This window comes from Coregonus clupeaformis, chromosome 12 (assembly GCF_020615455.1).
Source record: "Coregonus clupeaformis isolate EN_2021a chromosome 12, ASM2061545v1, whole genome shotgun sequence".
In the NCBI taxonomy this organism is placed as follows: domain Eukaryota; kingdom Metazoa; phylum Chordata; class Actinopteri; order Salmoniformes; family Salmonidae; genus Coregonus; species Coregonus clupeaformis.
In genome coordinates, this window is record NC_059203.1 from 42,231,580 (window position 1) to 42,250,996 (window position 19,417).

The window sequence follows — 19,417 nt, forward strand, 5'->3', positions numbered from 1 at the left end:
CTGTCTCATAGGTAGGTTATTTATTTCGTGTACGTGTAGTCCATATTTAGAAAGACCCATACATCTGTATGCTGATAGAGGAGGAAGACAACTACCCTACCCAGAAGCCGGATCGCTCTGTTGCAAGCTGGGGTGTAATCATTACTCCAAACAGTTGCAAAATGTTCCGTTTTGCCAGGAAAACTAGCGTTTCTATTGGACAGGTTCAGCCAACAGGAAGGGACCTACCTGAATCTGGCCAATAGAAACGCTATTTTTTGTTGTAAAACAAAACGAGAGTTTCTATTGGACAAATTCAGGTAGGTCCCGCCTTGTTTCGTTCCTTTTGCTTTCGTTTAAGAAACGTTTAGCAACAGAGTCGGCATAATGAATAAGCCCCTGACTTATTGAGCTTTGGGAGTGTTTCCCATTTAAACAAGCACGGTGGTGAAGATGGCGGAGAGTTAATAGTGGCAAAAAAGAAACTGGTGTGGTGTACTCAATGAATGCATTGAAGCGGGTGAGTTTTTCTGCTAGTAGCCGGTGTTTTCTTTAGAGGTTTTTAAAGTGTTTTGTTGATAACACTGATTGGGTTTTAAACATGTGGCAAATGTTCCTGTTGATCTGATGTACCGCGTTACTTGGAATAGATAGAGGTTTCACCCGTGTTATTATACCTCAGTGCAACCAACCTACCTTGTAACGTTAGTTCCGATCATGTTCGTTTATTTGGGAATTTTGGGCTGTATGAAGTGTTCTTTTTAACTGATGATGCGAGACCAAATTTGTAATTTTGGCTGTTTTGAATGTGCATTGCTCGTGGATGTTTCGGACTGCTTTTATACCTACTCTTTGTTACAAAGTTTATCCGAGGGGTAATTGATAGGCTACGTTCTGAAACAATTATATTTCATTTCGACTGTGAGTGAACTCTTGTATTTGTGTAGTCTAGCAGGTTAAGTAGCTCTATGACTGTAACGGATAATGACCCACCACTGCGCTGTACAACGGAAAGTGGAGGGTTGCATACGGACGTCAGGCCACCCTTGAAACCCTCTAGTCTATGCTACATCTCACATCGTACAGAATAGGCTACTTATGACACCATGTCTCAAGTTCACATAGGCTACATTTTTATTTACTGTAGTGTAGACATTTGATGGGGAATGGTGAGAATCATATTGGTATCCATTTACGTGTGTGTTGTGTTAGAGAGAACGTGTACTCTGCAGTGCACACTCCTCACTGAGTTTTTTGGTTTTTAAAAAAGGGCAACAAAACTACTGATCTCAGTGTGTATGCTGAACATTCACTTTCTGAGGCAGTAAGGGAGCATTCTTCGAGAGCTTGCTCATGTCGACAGACAATGGAGAGTGAGTCATGTCGCTTGAATTGTAAGGTTCAGGTCTTGGTGTGTGCAGTCAGTCTTTGCTTGGGGGCAGAACACGTGAATAACAAGCACCCTTACTGATACTCAGGCACACATGTATATGAGGAGGACCTACCCATCTCCAATTGCAAGACTCAATGCTCTGTGTCTGGCTTCAGACATTTTTTTGGGGGGGCAAATTAATTACATTTGCCCTAGAATAACTATTCAATCACATGCATGCTTTGGGTGTTGTGTTGTTATAGACATGGCTTATAACAACACCATATTCTATCTGTCAGTTTTCTAAGTAGGGCCAGGAGTTTATCCTAACAATGTGACCTGACCGAGGAAAATCTTGAGGCCCTAGTTATAACACATCCTCTCCACACACATGTGACATGTAAGTCTTGCGAGTATGGTATCAGGTGAATGTGTGTATGGTTTTTGGGTTATTCATACTCCAGGCCAACAAGGCCACTGAGCTAGCCTATTTAGCGGGTGGTCTTCATGGTCTCTTCATTTTGGGATTAGGCCTATTTATTTATCATTAATAAATAATTCAATGTAATGCACACCTACATCTTTGCCCTCTTCTATAGCAGTGTAGGCCTATATGTGTTAGTATGTTTGTAGGAGGGGAACAGTGGCCACTGTGGGAAATTACCCAATGAACTGCTGCTGCTACTCATATTCTTTGCAAATGGAGCCTCTCTATTCCCCTTTTTCTCCCTTTATCGCTCCCTTTCTTTCTGACACACAGGGTGTCAGGCTGCATTAACAATGAATCAATCTTCTGGGAGATTCTTTGACTGCAGATGGGGTGAAGAAGTGACTTGGATGCATTGCTTTAGCTCTTTGTCCGTTTTGCTACTGTGTTCTCAATAACTCATTAACGGGCTTCGTCTCATGGGAGCGGGAACATCTCTCTGTGGTGTCAGAGCTTCGTAGCAGATGAACCAATCCATTGATTTCCATGGCATATTGATTGGATACTGTTACTGTGTTTTTGCATTGGTGTTTGTCAGCAGTAAGACTTTAGGATTTGAAAGAGCATTCTTGGCCTTATTTAATTGTTACTATCAGAAAATTGCCCTCATACTTGCCACCTCTGAAAGTGTGGTCTTTTTACTTCCAGCAGAAAGAATGAGAGGGAAAATAAGCGAATGCCTCATCACCTTTTGATAACTACCTCCACTCTGTCTTTGTCACACTGCATTTGTGCTCCATTGATGTTTGAGTAGATGGCATTCTTTTAGTGTGTTGTAAGGGGTGTGTTAGTGCATGAGTGTGTGTGACTGAGAGAGGATGTTAGATCAAAGGTATTTGGTGGTCAACAAGTAAGTGTGTGTGGAATTAACAAGATTAATAGTGGGGAGAGCAGAATCGAGGCTGCTGGAGGGCTCTTGATGACACAGTGAGCTGAAAGGAACGTCTGATTGTTTTCCTAATTGGAATTTGATTCATTGGCCTGCACCTTTTTGGGGGTAAAAGAGGAGCGGTAGTGAGGATCTGAAAGCTTAAAGGGATAGGCTACTTTGGGATTTTGGCAATGTTTCCCCAGTCAGATTAACTCATGGATAACATTTTTGTCTCTGCATCCAGTATGAAGGAAGTAGTAGGTCGTTTCGTGAGTCAATGCTAACTAGCGTTAGCACAATGCCTGGAAGTATATGGTATCTACTAGCATGCTAGCAGTTACCATAGACTTCCAGTCATTGTGCTAACGCCAGTTAGCAATTGTGCTAATGCTAGTTAGTAAATTCCTTCAAACTGCACGCAGACACACAAAAATGGTATCCACAAGTTAATCTTACTCTGGGGAAGTAGATAAAGGGCTTCATTGCCAACATCCTGAAGTATCCCTTTAAGTGGTCCTTATTAACTTGTAATAGATTGGCTTTTTCTCTTGTGGAGTTTTAAGTGCAATTTTCTTGTTCGGTTTAAATCACACTTGGGCTACACAAAGTTTACACAAATCCTCAAAAAGTTCTACAGCTGCACCATTGAGAGCATCTTGACTGGCTGCATCATTGCTTGGTATGGCAACGGCACCACCCTCGATCGCATGGCGCTACAGAGTATGGTGCGGACAGCCCAGTACATCACTGGGGCCGAGCTCCCTGCCATCAGGGACCTCTATATCAGGCGATGTGAAAGGAAGGCCCGGAAAATTGTTGAGACTCCAACCACCCAAGCCATAGACTGTTCTCTCTGCTTCGACATGGCAAGCGGTACCGGTGCATCAAGACTGACACCAACAGGCTCCTGAACAGCTTCTATCCCAAAGCCATAAGACTGCTAAATAGCTAACAAATTGGCTACACAGACCATCTGAGTTGACGCTTGTATTTTATTTTAATGTTTGCACTCTCTATTCACACTCACAGGACTCTACACACACCGACACTCCAACACACACATAACATGCACACACATTTATACTGACTCTACACACACACTCGCATACAATCATCATTTACACTGCTGCTACTCTTTTTATCATATATCCTGATGCATTTACATTTACATTTTATCATACATCCTGATGCCTAGTCACCTTACCCCTATACATACTGTATCTACCTCTATCACTCCAGTATCCCTGCACATTGTAAATATGGTACTGGAACTGACCCTGTATATAGCTTCTTGCTTTCCCGTGTTTTTCTTATTTTTATTTCTCATGTGTTTTTGTTCTGCCTTATGTTATTTTTAGTGCTACATTGATGTTGATTACTGCATTGTTGGGTTTGGAGCTTGCAAGAAAGGCATTTCACTGTACTTGTGCACGTGATCATTAAAACTTGAAACATTTACATTTGAGTAATTTAGCAGAAACCCTTATCCAGAGCGACTTACAGTAAAGTGCTTTCATCTTAAGGTAGCTAAATACGACAACCACAGTTATAGTATGTTGAACAAAAATATAAACGCAACATGCAGCAATTTCAATGATTTTAATGAGTTACAGTTCATATAAGAAAATCTGTCAATTGAAATAAATTCATTAGGCCCTATTCTATGGATTTCACATGACTGGGAAGGGGTGCAGCCATGGGTGGGCCTGGGAGGGCATAGGCCCACCCACCCACTTGCGAGCAAGGTACACCTACTGGGGAGCCAGGCCCAGCCAATCAGAATTAGTTTTTCCCCACAAAAGGGCTTTATTACAGACAGAAATACTCCACAGTTTCATCAGCTGTCCGGGTGGCTGGTCTCAGACAATCTTGCAGGTGAAGAAGCCGGATGTGGAGGTCCTGGGCTGGCGTGGTTACTCGTTGCCTGCGGTTGTGAGGCCGGTTGGACGTACTGCCAAATTCTCTAAAATGATGTTGGAAGCAGCTTATGGTAGAGAAATCAACATTAAATTCTCTGGCAACAGCTCTGGTGGACGTTCCTGCACGCTCCCTCAAAATGTATTTTATTTCACCTCATGAAACATGGGACCAACACTTTACATGTTGCGTTTTATATTTTTGTTCAGTGTAAGTAAAACTTTTTTTTATTTTTTACACCTTTTTAGAGATTTGAACATTTTAGTTATGGTTCTTCTTTGCAGAGAGCGCTTTAAAGTAGTATCCAGTTGTATAAAGCTACATTTCCATGACGATACAGTCCCTCACAACAAGCTCAAGGTCATTGATGTGGTGACAGTAAACTGTCACTGCATGTCAACCCACACCTGAGGGGAACCAAAGCCCTGCAACAAGTTGGTTGGTTGATTCATCAAAGCGAAACTCTGCTCCCTCCCCTGAAAGGTGAAAATATTTAGGCCTAATGTCTCAGACAGAGAGTGAGAGTTAAATACCGGCTAAGTAGGAACTGCAGAGCAACTTAAATGGTAGAATTTCCCCCTTCAATGGAAGCCACCGAGCCCCAGTCTCAATCACTTCATGCAGTTTGCAGTGTAGCTCTACTACTATTACTTCGTATTCATTAATTCCCCCATTCACCTCTTGTTCAACTCTGAGGTAATACCCAAATGCAGGGGTAAATCTGCCAAATGTGAGCCATGCACACTTATGAAAGCCAAACGTGCAGCCTGAAGCAATCATTCCACCAAATTCCAATTTATAACCAGCAAGGCTTTGGAACAGTTAGTTCTATGTAGGTGGTGCACAGCTCTCTTTTCCACCAGTCTTTACTTTCTCTCCCTTGCTCGTAAAACTGGTTCACCTGAACACCGAATGGGAGGGTAGCTCCCTGCCCTGGTTTTGTTACCATTTGTAAATTGTTAGCAAGACTATTTGTGTTTTGTTTAGGGCCCCCTTTTTTTCGTAAAAGGAAAAAAAAAAGTTTTGGTTTGTGATATAAATGTTACCAGATGCTTTTTGTCAGGCAGGCAGGCAGAGAGGAGTGTCAGTTCTGGATGAACTTCTCAACTGCTACACATCCACCTTGCTTTCATTCTGCCCACCCCATGTTTGCCCCCACTCCTCCACAGCTAGAAGTAGAGTTAAGTCTTGAGTGACACAGAATTCCACCCTGAAGTGAGAGGCCCCTGCTATTCTGGGTCGATCAGCAAGCATACTTCAGATTTACAACACTGTCAACACCAAAGCCTGACAAAACATTTATTGTAATCTTTACATTTGTCCAACTACATACTCTTAATTAAATGGTGGTTGGGGTGTGGTGTTGGGGGACTGTTTTTGGAATAAATTAACATATTCCCTTCCTTGTCACTTCTGCTCAGTTGTTACTGTGATGTCAGTCTTCTTCATGTGGTTTGTTGTTAAGGCAACACCCAATCCAAGGGTTGCTTTCCGATACCTGTCGATTCCTGTTTTAAGAGCAGGACAGCACTGCTGTCATTTTCCCCACAGAGGTAGAGCAATGGGGTGAAACACAGGACCAAACCCATTTAGGTGGTTTTCAGATTCTGAATGTTGTTTTTAAGTCTTGGCTCTGCATTCATGCACCCCAACTGATGGTCTGTACCAGGAGTCCGGACTCTACCATTGCTTTGACAGGTCTCTGTTGTCAGAGGTTAATGGCTCAGATTTGCAGATAGAGATCCAATTGCAGAGGAATAACCTCCTGTTTGGTCTTGAGTCTTTCTCTTTTTTCGTTCCCATATTGCTACTAGCCTGGCAAATGAAGCTCGTCTTTCCCTATGCGCAAAAGAGGCACCCAACATTGGGAGGCTCTGCCATCATACTTTATATTAGGCTACCTGATGAAACACCAGCAACATGTAGAGAAACCTTCTGAACTAAACCCAGGTCAAAGGTTATATTTTAAAGTGCAAGCCAAAACAAATGGCCTTTACCACTTCACTATTCTAAATGAGTGGTGAAAGCTGAATGTTCCTCAGCTGCCTTTTTCTAGAACATCCATCCATCCTACCATACTTGAATAGGCTTTTACACAGAGATGCAGTTGAGAAGATTTTTAATCCAGTGTTGGTGTAGCTCTGCTAGTACAGAGAACCAACATGATAGGAGGTGGATTTTATGGTCATTTCCATGTAAAAGGACTTGGATGTCAATTACAGTAAAGTGCTTTCATCTTAAGGTAGCTAAATACGACAACCACATCTCAGTCATAGTATATTGAACAAAAATATAAACGCAACAATTTCAATGATTTTAATGAGTTACAGTTCATATAAGAAAATCAGTCAATTGAAATCAATTCATTAGGCCCTATTCTATGGATATCACATGACTGGGAAGGGATATAGCCAATTGGATGTCAAATGAAAGCTGAGTCTATATTTTTTGGGGGGAAATGAAGGCATAGGTTTTCCCACCGTTTTTCATCTTAGAAATTAGGAAATGGCTTTGATTTCTGGTCAAACAGATGGGAAAAGGGGTCTTTAGAAAACATATATATGAGAAAAAGTCTTAAGGTATCAGAAATACATCAAAACACAATGTTGAAGTAAAGACCCCTGCCAACTAACATCAACATTTTATATTTAGTTTTGGATAAATTATTTGCCTTCTGTAAGTTTAAGAAGCATTGCCTTGTGCCTTGTAATTCCATTACCAAAAACCCACATCTTTAAGATATTTTCTAATTTCTCTCCCTCGTGAGGAGGGAGGATAATGAAAGTTCACAGAAGTAACAAGTAAAGGTAGAACTACCAATTATATTGTTTTTTACTGATATCAAGTTAAGTGATTTAAAACTGTAATTCTGTTACCAAGTTGGAAATGGAATTACCCCCAAAAATTGTAGTGGAACTACAGCAATTTGAATTGGCTACAATGGGAAATAATACTAGTCACATCAGTTGTGTCACCTGCTAGCGTCCTCCCTTACACTGGCATACTGTTATGTTCAGCTCATAACTTTTCTTTCTCTTTCTGTCATGTAGTGGTCAAAGCAAGCAGTGTGCACAGACTCGTTCCTGATTCGCTCGAGCAAGTCCCAATCGGATATCCCCCAAAAATGTATGGATATTATTCGAATAGTGAAATCATTTCAAATGCCCATCCCTACTACCATGACATCTACCATCTTTCCATTTACTGTAACAAGCATCCTCACCCACTAAGCACCGAATGTCCATGGACATTGAAAAGTAGTTGAAATTTGTTCAGTCCGCCCTGGCCGGACCAAATCTGAACCAATCATAGATGTCTGTTTCACAAGTTTGGACAGCACAGTAGAGCACAGTGTAATGTACTGTACTCTATTGTACCCACTCCCAGTGGAGATTGTATGGAGATAAATGGATTGACCTAATTTGATGCATTTGACCAAGTTCACCACTTGCAGCTATAAATATGTGGTGGTGTTTCTTTTTAATTCTTGTAATTCAGTGTTTAACTCATGAGTAACCTGATGTAATATTATCTGCGATGAAGACAAATAATTCTCTTATTTGACAGCTACTGTGTGTGCTTCTTTCTCTCTGCATAGTCAGAAATGCTCTCTTTTTCCCATAAGTTCTCGAACAAACGAAATTGGCAGAGTAAATAAAGAAAAGGAGTAGTAGTGGTGAAACTGGCGTCAGACCTTTTGAGTGGAATTATTTGCAGGGGTCATAGTTCAGCTGCTGCAGTGTGGGGCTGCGATTGGCTGAGGAAAGGTAACATTTAAACCACGCTAAACTTTTGACCCCGCAGGAGCTACACAGGAACGCCCAGCTCTTGCGTGCAACAGAGCCTGCTCTCTTCCTGTGTTTACTCCACAGATCCATGAGGGAGGAGCGAGTGAGGGGGAAATCATCAGAGCTGCCTGCGCTGCGCTCTGAAATTAATGTTGGCTTTTCAGCTGAGCAACACAGTTAACACTACACACTGCTCCTGCCTGGATGGTGGGGGTATAATGTTTTTTTTATTTTTTTATTTTTTTATTTCACCTTTATTTAACCAGGTAAGCCAGTTGAGAACAGGTTCTCATTTACAACTGCGACCTGGCCAAGATAAAGCAAAGTAGTGCAATAAAAACAACACAGAGTTACATATGGGGTAAAAAACATAAAGTCAGAAATACAACAGAAAATATATATACAGTGTGTGCAAATGTAGCAAGTTATGGAGGTAAGGCAATAAATAGGCTATAGTGCAGAATAATTACAATAGTATTAACACTGGAATGCTAGATGTGCAAGAGATTATGTGCAAATAGAGATACTGGGGTGCAAAAGAGCAAAATAAATAACAATATAGGGATGAGGTAGTTGGGTGGGCTAATTTCAGATGGGCTGTGTACAGGTGCAGTGATCGGTAAGGTGCTCTGACAACTGATGCTTAAAGTTATTGAGGGAGATAAGAGTCTCCAGCTTCAGAGATTTTTGCAATTCGTTCCAGTCATTGGCAGCAGAGAACTGGAAGGAATGGCGGCCAAAGGAGGTGTTGGCTTTGGGAATGACCAGTGAGATATACCTGCTGGAGCGCAGACTACGGGTGGGTGCTGCTATGGTGACCAAAGAGCTAAGATATTGCGGGGATTTGCCTAGCAGTGATTTATAGATGGCCTGGAGCCAGTGGGTTTGACGACGAACATGTAGTGAGGACCAGCCAACAAGAGCGTACAGGTCACAGTGGTGGGTAGTGTATGGGGCTTTGGAGACAAAACGGATGGCACTGTGATAGACTACATCCAATTTGCTGAGTAGAGTGTTGGAGGCTATTTTGTAAATTACATCGCCGAAGTCAAGGATCGGTAGGATAGTCAGTTTTACGAGGGCATGTTTGGCAGCATGAGTGAAGGAGGCTTTATTGCGAAATAGGAAGCCAATTCTAGATTTAACTTTGGATTGGAGATTCTTTATGTGAGTCTGGAAGTTGAGTTTACAGTCTAACCAGGCACCTAGGTATTTGTAGTTGTCCACATACTCTAGGTCAGACCCGTCGAGAGTGGTGATTCTAGTCGGGTGGGCGGGTGCCAGCAGCGTTCGATTGAAAAGCATGCATTTAGTTTTACTAGTGTTTAAGAGCAGTTGGAGGCTACTGAAGGATTGTTGTATGGCATTGAAGCTCGTTTGGAGGTTTGTTAACACAGTGTCCAATGAAGGGCCAGATGTATACAAAATGGTGTCGTCTGCGTAGAGGTGGATCTGAGAGTCACCAGCAGCAAGAGCGACATCATTGATATACACGGAGAAAAGTGTCGGCCCAAGAATTGAACCCTGTGGCACCCCCATAGAGACTGCCATAGGTCCAGACAACAGGCCCTCCGATTTGACACACTGAAGTCTATCTGAGAAGTAGTTGGTGAACCAGGCGAGGCAGTCATTTGAGAAACCAAGGCTATTTAGTCTGCCAATAAGAATGCGGTGGTTGACAGAGTCGAAAGCCTTGGCCAGGTCGATGAAGACGGCTGCACAGTACTGTCTATTATCAATCGCGGTTATAATATCGTTTAGGACCTTGAGCGTGGCTGAAGTGCACCCGTGACCAGCTCGGAAACCGGATTGCATAGCGGAGAAGGTACGGTGGTATTCGAAATGGTCGATGATCTGTTTGTTAACTTGGCTTTCGAATACTTTCGAAAGGCAGGGCAGGATGGATATAGGTCTGTAGCAGTTTGGATCTAGAGTGTCACCCCCTTTGAAGAGGGGGATGACCGCGGCAGCTTTCCAATCTCTGGGGATCTCAGACGTTATGAAAAGAGAGGTTGAACAGACTAGTAATAGGGGGAAGCGACAATTTGCGGCTAGTTTTAGAAAGAAAGGGTCCAGATTGTCTAGCCCAGCTGATTTGTAGGGGTCCAGATTTTGCAGCGCTTTCAAAACATCAGCTGTCTGAATTTGTGTGAAGGAGAAGCGGGGGGGGCATGGGCAAGTTGCAGCAGAGGGTGCAGAGTTGGTGGCCGGGTTAGTGGTAGCCAGATGGAAAGCATGGCCAGCTGTAGCAAAATGCTTGTTGAAATTCTCAATTATTGTAGATTTATCGGTGGTGATAGTGTTTCCTAGCCTCAGTGCAGTGGGCAGCTGGGAGGAAGTGCTCTTATTCTCCATGGACTTTACAGTGTCCCAAAACTTTTTGGAGTTAGTGCTACAGGATGCAAATTTCTGTTTGAAAAAAGTTAGCCTTTGCTTTCCTGACTGCTTGTGTATATTGGTTCCTAACTTCCCTGAAAAGTTGCATATCGCGGGGGCTATTTGATGCTAATGCTGTACACCACAGGATGTTTTTGTGCTGGTCAAGGGCAGTCAAGTCTGAGGAGAACCAGGGGCTATATCGGTTCTTAGTTCTGTATTTTTTGAATGGGGCATGTTTATTTAAGATTGAGAGGAAATTACTTTTAAGGAACAACCAGGCATCCTCTACTGACGGAATGAGATCTATATCCATCCAGGATACCTGGGCCAGGTCAATTAGGAAGGCCTCCTCGCTAAAGTGTTTTAGGGAGCGTTTGACAGTGATGAGGGGTGGTCGTTTGACCGCGGACCCGTTACGGACGCAGGCAATAAGGCAGTGATCGCTGAGATCCTGGTTGAAGACAGCTGAGGTGTATTTAGAGGGTATGTTAGTCAGGATGATATCTATGAGGGTACCCATGTTTACGGATTTAGGGTTGTACCTGGTAGGTTCGTTGATAATTTGCGTGAGGTTGAGGGCATCTAGCTTGGATTGTAGGATGGCTGGGGTATTAAGCATATCCCAATTTAGGTCACCAAGCAGTACAAACTCTGAGGATAAATGGGGGGCAATCAATTCACATATGGTGTCCAGGGCACAGCTGGGGGCTGAGGGGGGTCTGTAATGTTAGCACTCTTGTCTCTGTAAACTGGAGTGTGTTTTCTTTGTTCATATTATTTACCCTTGAGTTGAAAATTGTGGTATAGATTTTAGGTTGTCTTTTAAAATCATTTTCTCATGAGGTTGATAAGTTACTGTGTGTTTGCCTCTTCAATAGGAGACAGAAGATGCTGGCGCTTTATTATCTCAATAGGCAGAATGGAGGCATAGCAGGCTTGGCGCTCTGTGCTGTAAGATAAAAGGCTCTTTGGCCATTGATTAATGACCTCATTAGCATAATATTAGCCCTGTGTGATCACATCACACACACATTAGTTTAGCCATGGTCGGTTTTCTATCGGTTGCGTGATGGTGTGTGTGTGGGAGGGAGGGAGGGAGGGAGGGTGCCTTCTCAAGAAGAGAAGCTACTGTGCTCTGAATGTTCTTTCTGCTTTGAACTACCTGCTCTGCTGTGCCTCTTTCTCTTTGTGTATTTCTCTTCCCCTGCACTGCAGCACCAACAATTCCTCAATTCACTCTCTAATGTCCATGTGCACACACTTGCACCTCATCAGAACACAGCACGCAGACAGACAGGCAGAGAAGACACACCTGCACACCTACTGTGGGTCCTATGTAGTGGGGATGTTGGGTTGTATTTAGAGTGGAATATCCCTTTTATCGTTGCACCTCTCTGAATAAGCCCATTGGATGTTACACGGCCTGCCCCTTTAAAGAGGTACAGGTAAGGTTGTTTTCATGTCCCAAATCTCTGCCCTCCCCTCCTTTCAGTCCTTACCTCCCCCTCTTTCTTTCTCTGTCCTCCATTCTCTCACACAGTATGAAGACTGTGAAAGGCTTGTTTTATTTTAATGTGAGCTGTTTCCCCATGGGGCTGTGTTTGAACTCTACTGTAAACCTTAGCTCCTGCTGTCTCCTGTCTGAGGGAGGTGCTGGCATTTCACTGGAGAAGATAATAGAGCATTTGTGGATGAGAAGATATGTGTGATTTTTATTTTTGTGTACTGTAGCTGCTTTCTCCTCCCATCTCAGGCAGAGGGATGTTGGTTGCGGAAATGGGGAGGAGTGTGGTTAGCAGTACTATGGGGCTGGTTTTGATATACACTGAACAAAAATGTATACACAACATGTGAAGTGTTGATCCCATGTTTCTTGAGCTGAAATAATATCCCAGAAATATTCCATACGCACAAAAAGTGTATTTCTCACAATTTTGTTGCACAAATTTGTTTACATCCCTGTTAGTGTGCATTTCTCCTTTGCCAAGATAATCCATCCACCTGACAGGTGTGGCATATTAAACAGCATGATCATTATATTTATAGGTCAGAATATTTTCAAGCCTTCATGTATCTGGAGAACAGTTGACCCAGCTCAGTGGAGTGGCGGCCATCTTGCGTTTCCCCATTGCTGATCTATCAGAGCCTGAGGATGACAGCAGCTCTGATGAAGAATAAATGACACACTGCAACAGAGAAAATAGACCCGGGGGCACTCTTAGTCTGCAGAACTGAGGAACACAGCGCAATGTTGCAAGTAGAAATAGAGTGCATAGACTCAATCTGTTGTGGAACAGAACACTGTCATGTCTATGCATTCTATTTCTATGTCGATGCAATGTTGTCTAGAAAGTTAACCTCTTTTACGCCAAGCCTGTAGTTTCAACCTGTCCATCATTGCTTTATCATCATACTCACATAATTTGACATGCTTTTGGGTTTAAAGTATGGAGAAAAAATGTATGCACTCACTAACTGTAAGTTGCTCTGGATAAGAGCGTCTGCTAAATGACTAAAATGTAAAAATGTACATTACAAAGGTGCACCTTTTGCTGGGGACAAAAAATGGCCACCATAAAATATGCAGTTTTGTCACACAACACAATGCCACAGATGTCTCTAGTTTTGAGGGAACGTGCAATTGGCATGCTGATTGCAGGAATGTCCGCCAGAGCTGTTGCCAGAAAATTGAATGTTAATTTCTCTACCGTAAGCCCCCTCCAACGTCGTTTTAGAGAATTTGGCAGTACGTCCAACCGGCCTCACAACCGCAGACCACGTTTATGGGCGAACGGTTTGCTGATGTCAACGTTGTGAACATAGTGCCCCATGGTGGCAATGGGGTTATGGTATGGGCAGGCATAAGCTACGGACAACGAACACAATTGCATTTTATCGATGGCAATTTGAATGCACAGAGATCCCTTGATGAGATCCTGAGGCCCATTGTCATGCCATTCATCCGCCGTCATCACCTCATGTTTCAGCATGATTATGCACGGCCCCATGTCGCAAGGTTCTGTACACAATTCCTGGAAGCTGAAAATCCCCCAGTTTTTCCATGGCCTGCATACTCCCCAGCAATGTCACCCATTAGCATGTTTGGGATGCTCTGGATCGACGTGTACGACAGTTTGTTCCAGTTCCCACCAATATCCAGCAACTTCGCACAGCCATTGAAGAGGAGTGGGAATTCATTCCACAGGCCACAATCAACAGCCTGATCAACTCTATGCAAAGGAGATGTGTCGCGCTGCATGAGCAAATGGTGGTTACACCAGATACTGACTGTTTTTCTGATCTACCCCCTACTTTTTTAAAAAAGGTGTCTGTGACCAACAGATGCATGTCTGTATTCCGAGTCATGTGAAATCCATAGATTAGGGCCTAATTTAAAATTATTTCAATTGACTCGTTTCCTTATGAACTGTAACTCAGTAAAATCTTAGAAATTGTTGCATGTTGCGTTCTTATATTTTTGTTCAGTATATTTCGACAACTCTCTTGGGATGGACAGAGGGGACGGCTCCAGACTGTCCTGCCCTCAAGTGCAGACCGCGAGAAGAGAGAGTTAGTGTTTTACCCCTGTTTTTTCCCCCCATGCTCAGGGCTTGGCTGGAATTCAGAGCTGCCAGTGTGCTTCCGAATGGATAATAGAGTCTTTCTTAGAATTTTACAGCTCAACTTTTTAGAAGTCTGCACATGTATACACATGCTTGGCATGTCTGGCCTCGCTGTACTTCAGTCCCATTGTGAATCATATTTCTGTCTCTTACTTGATCTTAAGTCACAGTTGTCTGTCTCACTCACTCTCTATTTTCATGAGACGCATGTATTTTCACAAATAGATTAAACCGTTGTTGTTCAGATTCTGTAGTGAACTTGGTCACGTTTTACATGGATGCAAAAACAAAACAAATGATTTTTAAAATGGATGACTGGCAGCTTCCTCAACTGGTAGCTTCATTAAATAGTACCCGCAAAACACCAGTCTCAACATGAAGAGGCGAATCCGGGATGCTGACCTTCTAGGCAGAGTTGCAAAGAAAAAGCCATATCTCAGACTGGCCAATAAAAAGAAAAGATGGGCAGTCTGAGATGACTTTTTCTTTGCAACTCTGCCTAGAAGGTCAGCATCCCGGATTCGCCTCTTCACTGTTGACGTTGAGACTGGTGTTTTGCGGGTACTATTTTTAATGAAGCTGCCAGTTGAGGACCTGTGAGGCATCTTTCTCAAACTAGACACACTAATGTATTTGTCCTCTTGTTCAGTTGTGCACCGGGGCCTCCCACTCCTCTTTCTATTCTGGTTAGAGCCAGTTTGCGTTGTTCTGTGAAGGGAGTAGTACACAGAGTTGTATGAGATCTTCAGTTTCTTGGCAATTTCTCGCATGGAATAGCCTTCATTTCTCAGAACAAGAATAGACTGACAAGTTTCAGAAGAAAGTTATTTGTTTCTGGCCACTTTGAGCCTGTAATCGAACCCACAATTGCTGATGCTCCAGTTACTCAACTAGTCTCAAGAAGGCCAGTTTTCAGCTGTGCTAACATAATTGCAAAAGGGTTTTCTAGTGATCAATTAGTCTTTTTAAAATGATAAACTTGGATTAGTAAACACAACGTGCCATTGGAACGCAGTACTGATGGTTGTAGATAATGGGCCTCTGTACGCCTATGTAGATATTCCGTTAAATCAGCCGTTTCCAGCTCCAATAGCCATTTACAACATTAACAATGTCTATACTGTGTTTCTGATCAATTTGATGTTATTTTAATGGACAAAAATATTGCTTTTCTTTCGAAAACAAGGACATTTCTAAGTGACCCCAAACTTTTGAACGGTTTTACATTTACGTCATTTAGCAGACGCTCTTATCCAGAGCGACTTACAAATTGGTGCATTCACCTTATGATAGCCAGTGGGACAACTACTTTACAATTGTATTATTATTATTTTATTTTTTTTGTAGGGGGGGTAGAAGGATTACTTTTATACTATCCCAGGTATTCCTTGGGATAGATAGATTTATCTATCTATTGGGACCCCCATTGATTTTGTTATAATGTTTGAATCACTCAGATGGCATAAGCCATGGCAAAATGTGTATAATGCTGGAAAATTAGCTTTAAAATTGAAAATTCTCTCAGCCCCATGACAAATATGTAGAATTGCAGGAAACTAGCTTCAAAACAGCAAAATTGTCTCTGCAGCCAAGAGAAGGGTTTCTAAAACTTTGCCATTGGTACATTTCTCAAATGGACGGTAAATTAAAATCTTCCTGGACATGTTGTCCGGTGCCACATTTTCCTAACGGGTGTGGGCAGGAAGTAAACCTGTGAAATAATGTGGAAATTAGGTCACCAATGAAACTGACAGAGGATAACTAAGCTTAGCGTTGGATAGTTGCTTGGTACTACAGTAATGGATTCTGACAGCCAACTGAGGATTTAAGGGCCAGATAGAGTGGGAAAGGGACTGATACACAGAATATTTAAATGTGGTGGATGGGTAGCCACATATCCAGGAAGCTAAAGTGATGACGCAGGGGACAGTGAGAGAGGATGCAAATAGGATGCTATCTTCTGTGGCTTCCTGTATATTTTTAAAATATTTTTTTTTATAATGGTCCCATGAAGTTCTACCAAAATATTAAACATTTTTAACAGGAAGTAGAGGAGTGGGTTCTGTTCCATCCTGTATCAGCCAGCCAACTGGATTGCTCTTACTGTAGTACTTAGGCGGGACATACTCCACATGAAAACATCTCCAATAAAAGCCCACAGTCAGTGAACATAAAGTCAACATAGCCAAATTAAACGTATGGTTTGTATTGCGTTACACATTTCAGGAGGCACATTGGTCTTGGTTATGTTTGTTCACCAACTGTCAGCTTTTTTTTATCATGTCACAGTCCTGTCTGTCCGACTCCGGTACCATCCATTGGCCCTTCACTGCTGTAGCCCGTGCTTGTGTTTTGGTCAGAGTGCCTGATATGCTGCAGACCTGCTAATGTGCATGAACTGGATCTGTACAGTGTGTGAGCTGGTCTCTTCTCTCTTATAACTGGCTGTGCTAAGACATTGAGACCATAGACTGTGAATTGATTGGGATTGGACACAATCAGGTGAAGGTGTGTAGACCAGTGCACTAGAGTCTGTCATTTACACTCTCCAGGGGCCTCATTTATTGAAGGTGCCTGCGCACAAAAAATACTAAACCTTGCTAGCGCCAATTTTCCCGCAAAGGTTGGTATTTATCAAACTTGACGGGAAAGTGTGCATATTCCGCGCACAGCTCAAACCATGCGTACGCACAACTTCTAGTGGTTGATCAATTATATTGCGAGGGGGAAATGAAGGTGTTTGATGCACAGGAATGATAAAAATGGTAGGCTAATAAAAACATTACAATTTTAATGATAAAACTGATGCATTTGCTGTTGGTAAGGAGATTGCATAGCAGCATGTAGTCTAATATGTTTATTTAACTTTTATTATATAGGCCTAAAGCACAATCATATTACAGGACATGTCTCTCCTTTTCTGACATGACCAGATTATTCCCGTTTACACAACAAAGCCAAGCATGCTCGAAAGAAAATAGACCGGTAGTCTATTCAAAACATTTGACAATATGGGGAGGCGACAGTATTGCTGTGCGATACGAGCGCAACACCATAGCTTATTTAATCTTAGTGCCTATACCAAGGCAGGAGATGGAGAAACAAACAAAATATTGAACAACATTTAGTCTTTTGTATAGAAGTGTGGGCCATAGCATTTACTTTTTAAATTACTATAATAGACAGAGAATCTTTCATAATGTGCAGCCAGTGTTTCGGACTCGCTATGCATTTTCATGCATTTTTTATTTATTTAAATTCGCCATTGCTCTTTCTTTTTAGAAACTGTCATGGCCCAGTTCTAACATCTCCAAATCATACAGCAAATGAGGGTGTTTTTTTGTTGCCCTCCATTCACCTTTTATGGTGTTTTCCAGGCGGGGTTGTAATGCTTGTTCACGAGCACACAAATGTAGTGCGGCTCTGATTTTATCAATAAAAACATGCTTATGTTGCGTGCAACTGTTTTTATAAGCCCAATAATTTGTTGAGCATGCAAATCCTAGAATTTAGTGAGAAATGGACACACGAATGATAAATGAGTCCCCAGATCTTCATTAATCTGTCTCCAATAGTCCAACTAACTGTGTAAGCCTATGCTGTTTTATAAAACCAACTGCTTTCGGTTCCTATCACTTTAATACCTGCCCCGTATCTGATGGAACAAACATCTCCTAACTATCTCTGGGCAAGTTTCACATTGTCAGAAGTGTCTGATTCAGGATTATTTGCATAATGCCAGGCCTGTTGTAACTCATTTGTGTTGCGCTGCTGTTTTCAGTCGACGTCTCTCTGAAATAGAAAGGGTATAGCTACATTGTTTGCGTCCTCTCCAGAGTATGGCCTACTGTATCTCCCTTAGGGTGATTCAATGCAAGGTTTCAAAGTCAACAAACTTACTGGAAAAAAGTTGAGGAATAAAGGCGAACAACAAATGAATGATGCATGTTACAAACATGTATATACTGTTTGATGCCATGGCAGCATGGTTGTCAAAATACTGGAGAAAAATCATTTATGTTCAAATGCTTTACCATCACCATAGTATGATTGGCAGATTCTATGCAGGGGAAAGATTTCTACAAGGAAAACATTTCACTGCGGTCTCCTATAGCAGTGTTTCCCAAACTCGGTCCTGGGGCCCTCCCTGGGTACACGTTTTGTTTTTTGCCCTGGCACTACACAGCTGATTTCAAATAATCAAAGCTTGATGATGAGTTGGTTATTTGGATCAGCTGTGTAGTGCTAGGGCAAACACCAAAATGTCTACTCAGGGGGGGCCCCAGGACCAAGTTTGGAAAACCCTGATCTATATAACCACTTTCTTCCTTTTTCTTTTCCCCCTATATACTGTATACAGGTGAGATATATATTCTGCCTTTTCTATCATTACCGGCAAGCAGCACTCTGCTCTAGCGGTGTGTTTGTCTTTCAAGATGTGAAGCTGACTGTGGTTTGATGTCATCATTCTCCACTACTGCAGAGGTGAGTTCGGGGACAGAAAAGACAGGGAGCATGCAGTGGAGACGTATGAGTAGGAGACTAGGAGTGTCAGAAAGGTGGTGCTATACACGTCCATGCCTGCAGTTTGGACTAAGGTTGCATAACGACTTCCATCCGTTCTGCAGTTTTCCACTCAGGAATGATGAGCTCATAGCTGTGTGTGTGTGTGTGTGTGTGCTTGTTAGAAAGCCAGTGTATGTCTGTGCGTGCCAGTGTGCTTGCCCACACATTTGAGTATGTACACATCTGAGATGTGTGTCTGTTGTGGCCTACGTCTCAACTGCTGGAACAATGAACTCTAATATTTTTTCTGTGTGGAACGGGAAAGAGCAGTGGCCTTAGTGGCTGCCTTCCTATTGTGTGAACCCTGAGGGGGTCAGACGCAGTGCAAGGCCGGGCCAGGGGAGGAAAACAAGGGCAGGGTCGCCCGGCCGGCCAGCAGCACTCTGCAGCACGCTCAGAGAGAGGGGGGTTGGGCGGGACAGTAAAAGGAATGGC

General features: G+C 42.6%; 1 protein-coding gene across 4 annotated transcripts in view; it reads left to right on the forward strand.

The window, feature by feature from the left end:
* Window positions 1–397: 397 nt before the first annotated feature.
* LOC121578237 (nuclear receptor coactivator 3) overlaps window positions 398–19,417 on the forward strand; it is a 36,066-nt gene continuing 17,046 nt past the window's right edge. For all 4 annotated transcript variants that reach the window (XM_041892441.1, XM_041892442.1, XM_041892444.1 and 1 more), the window contains exon 1: window positions 398–499. The gene's annotated coding sequence lies outside the window, so the exon portion shown is untranslated. The remainder of the gene's footprint in view (window positions 500–19,417) is intronic.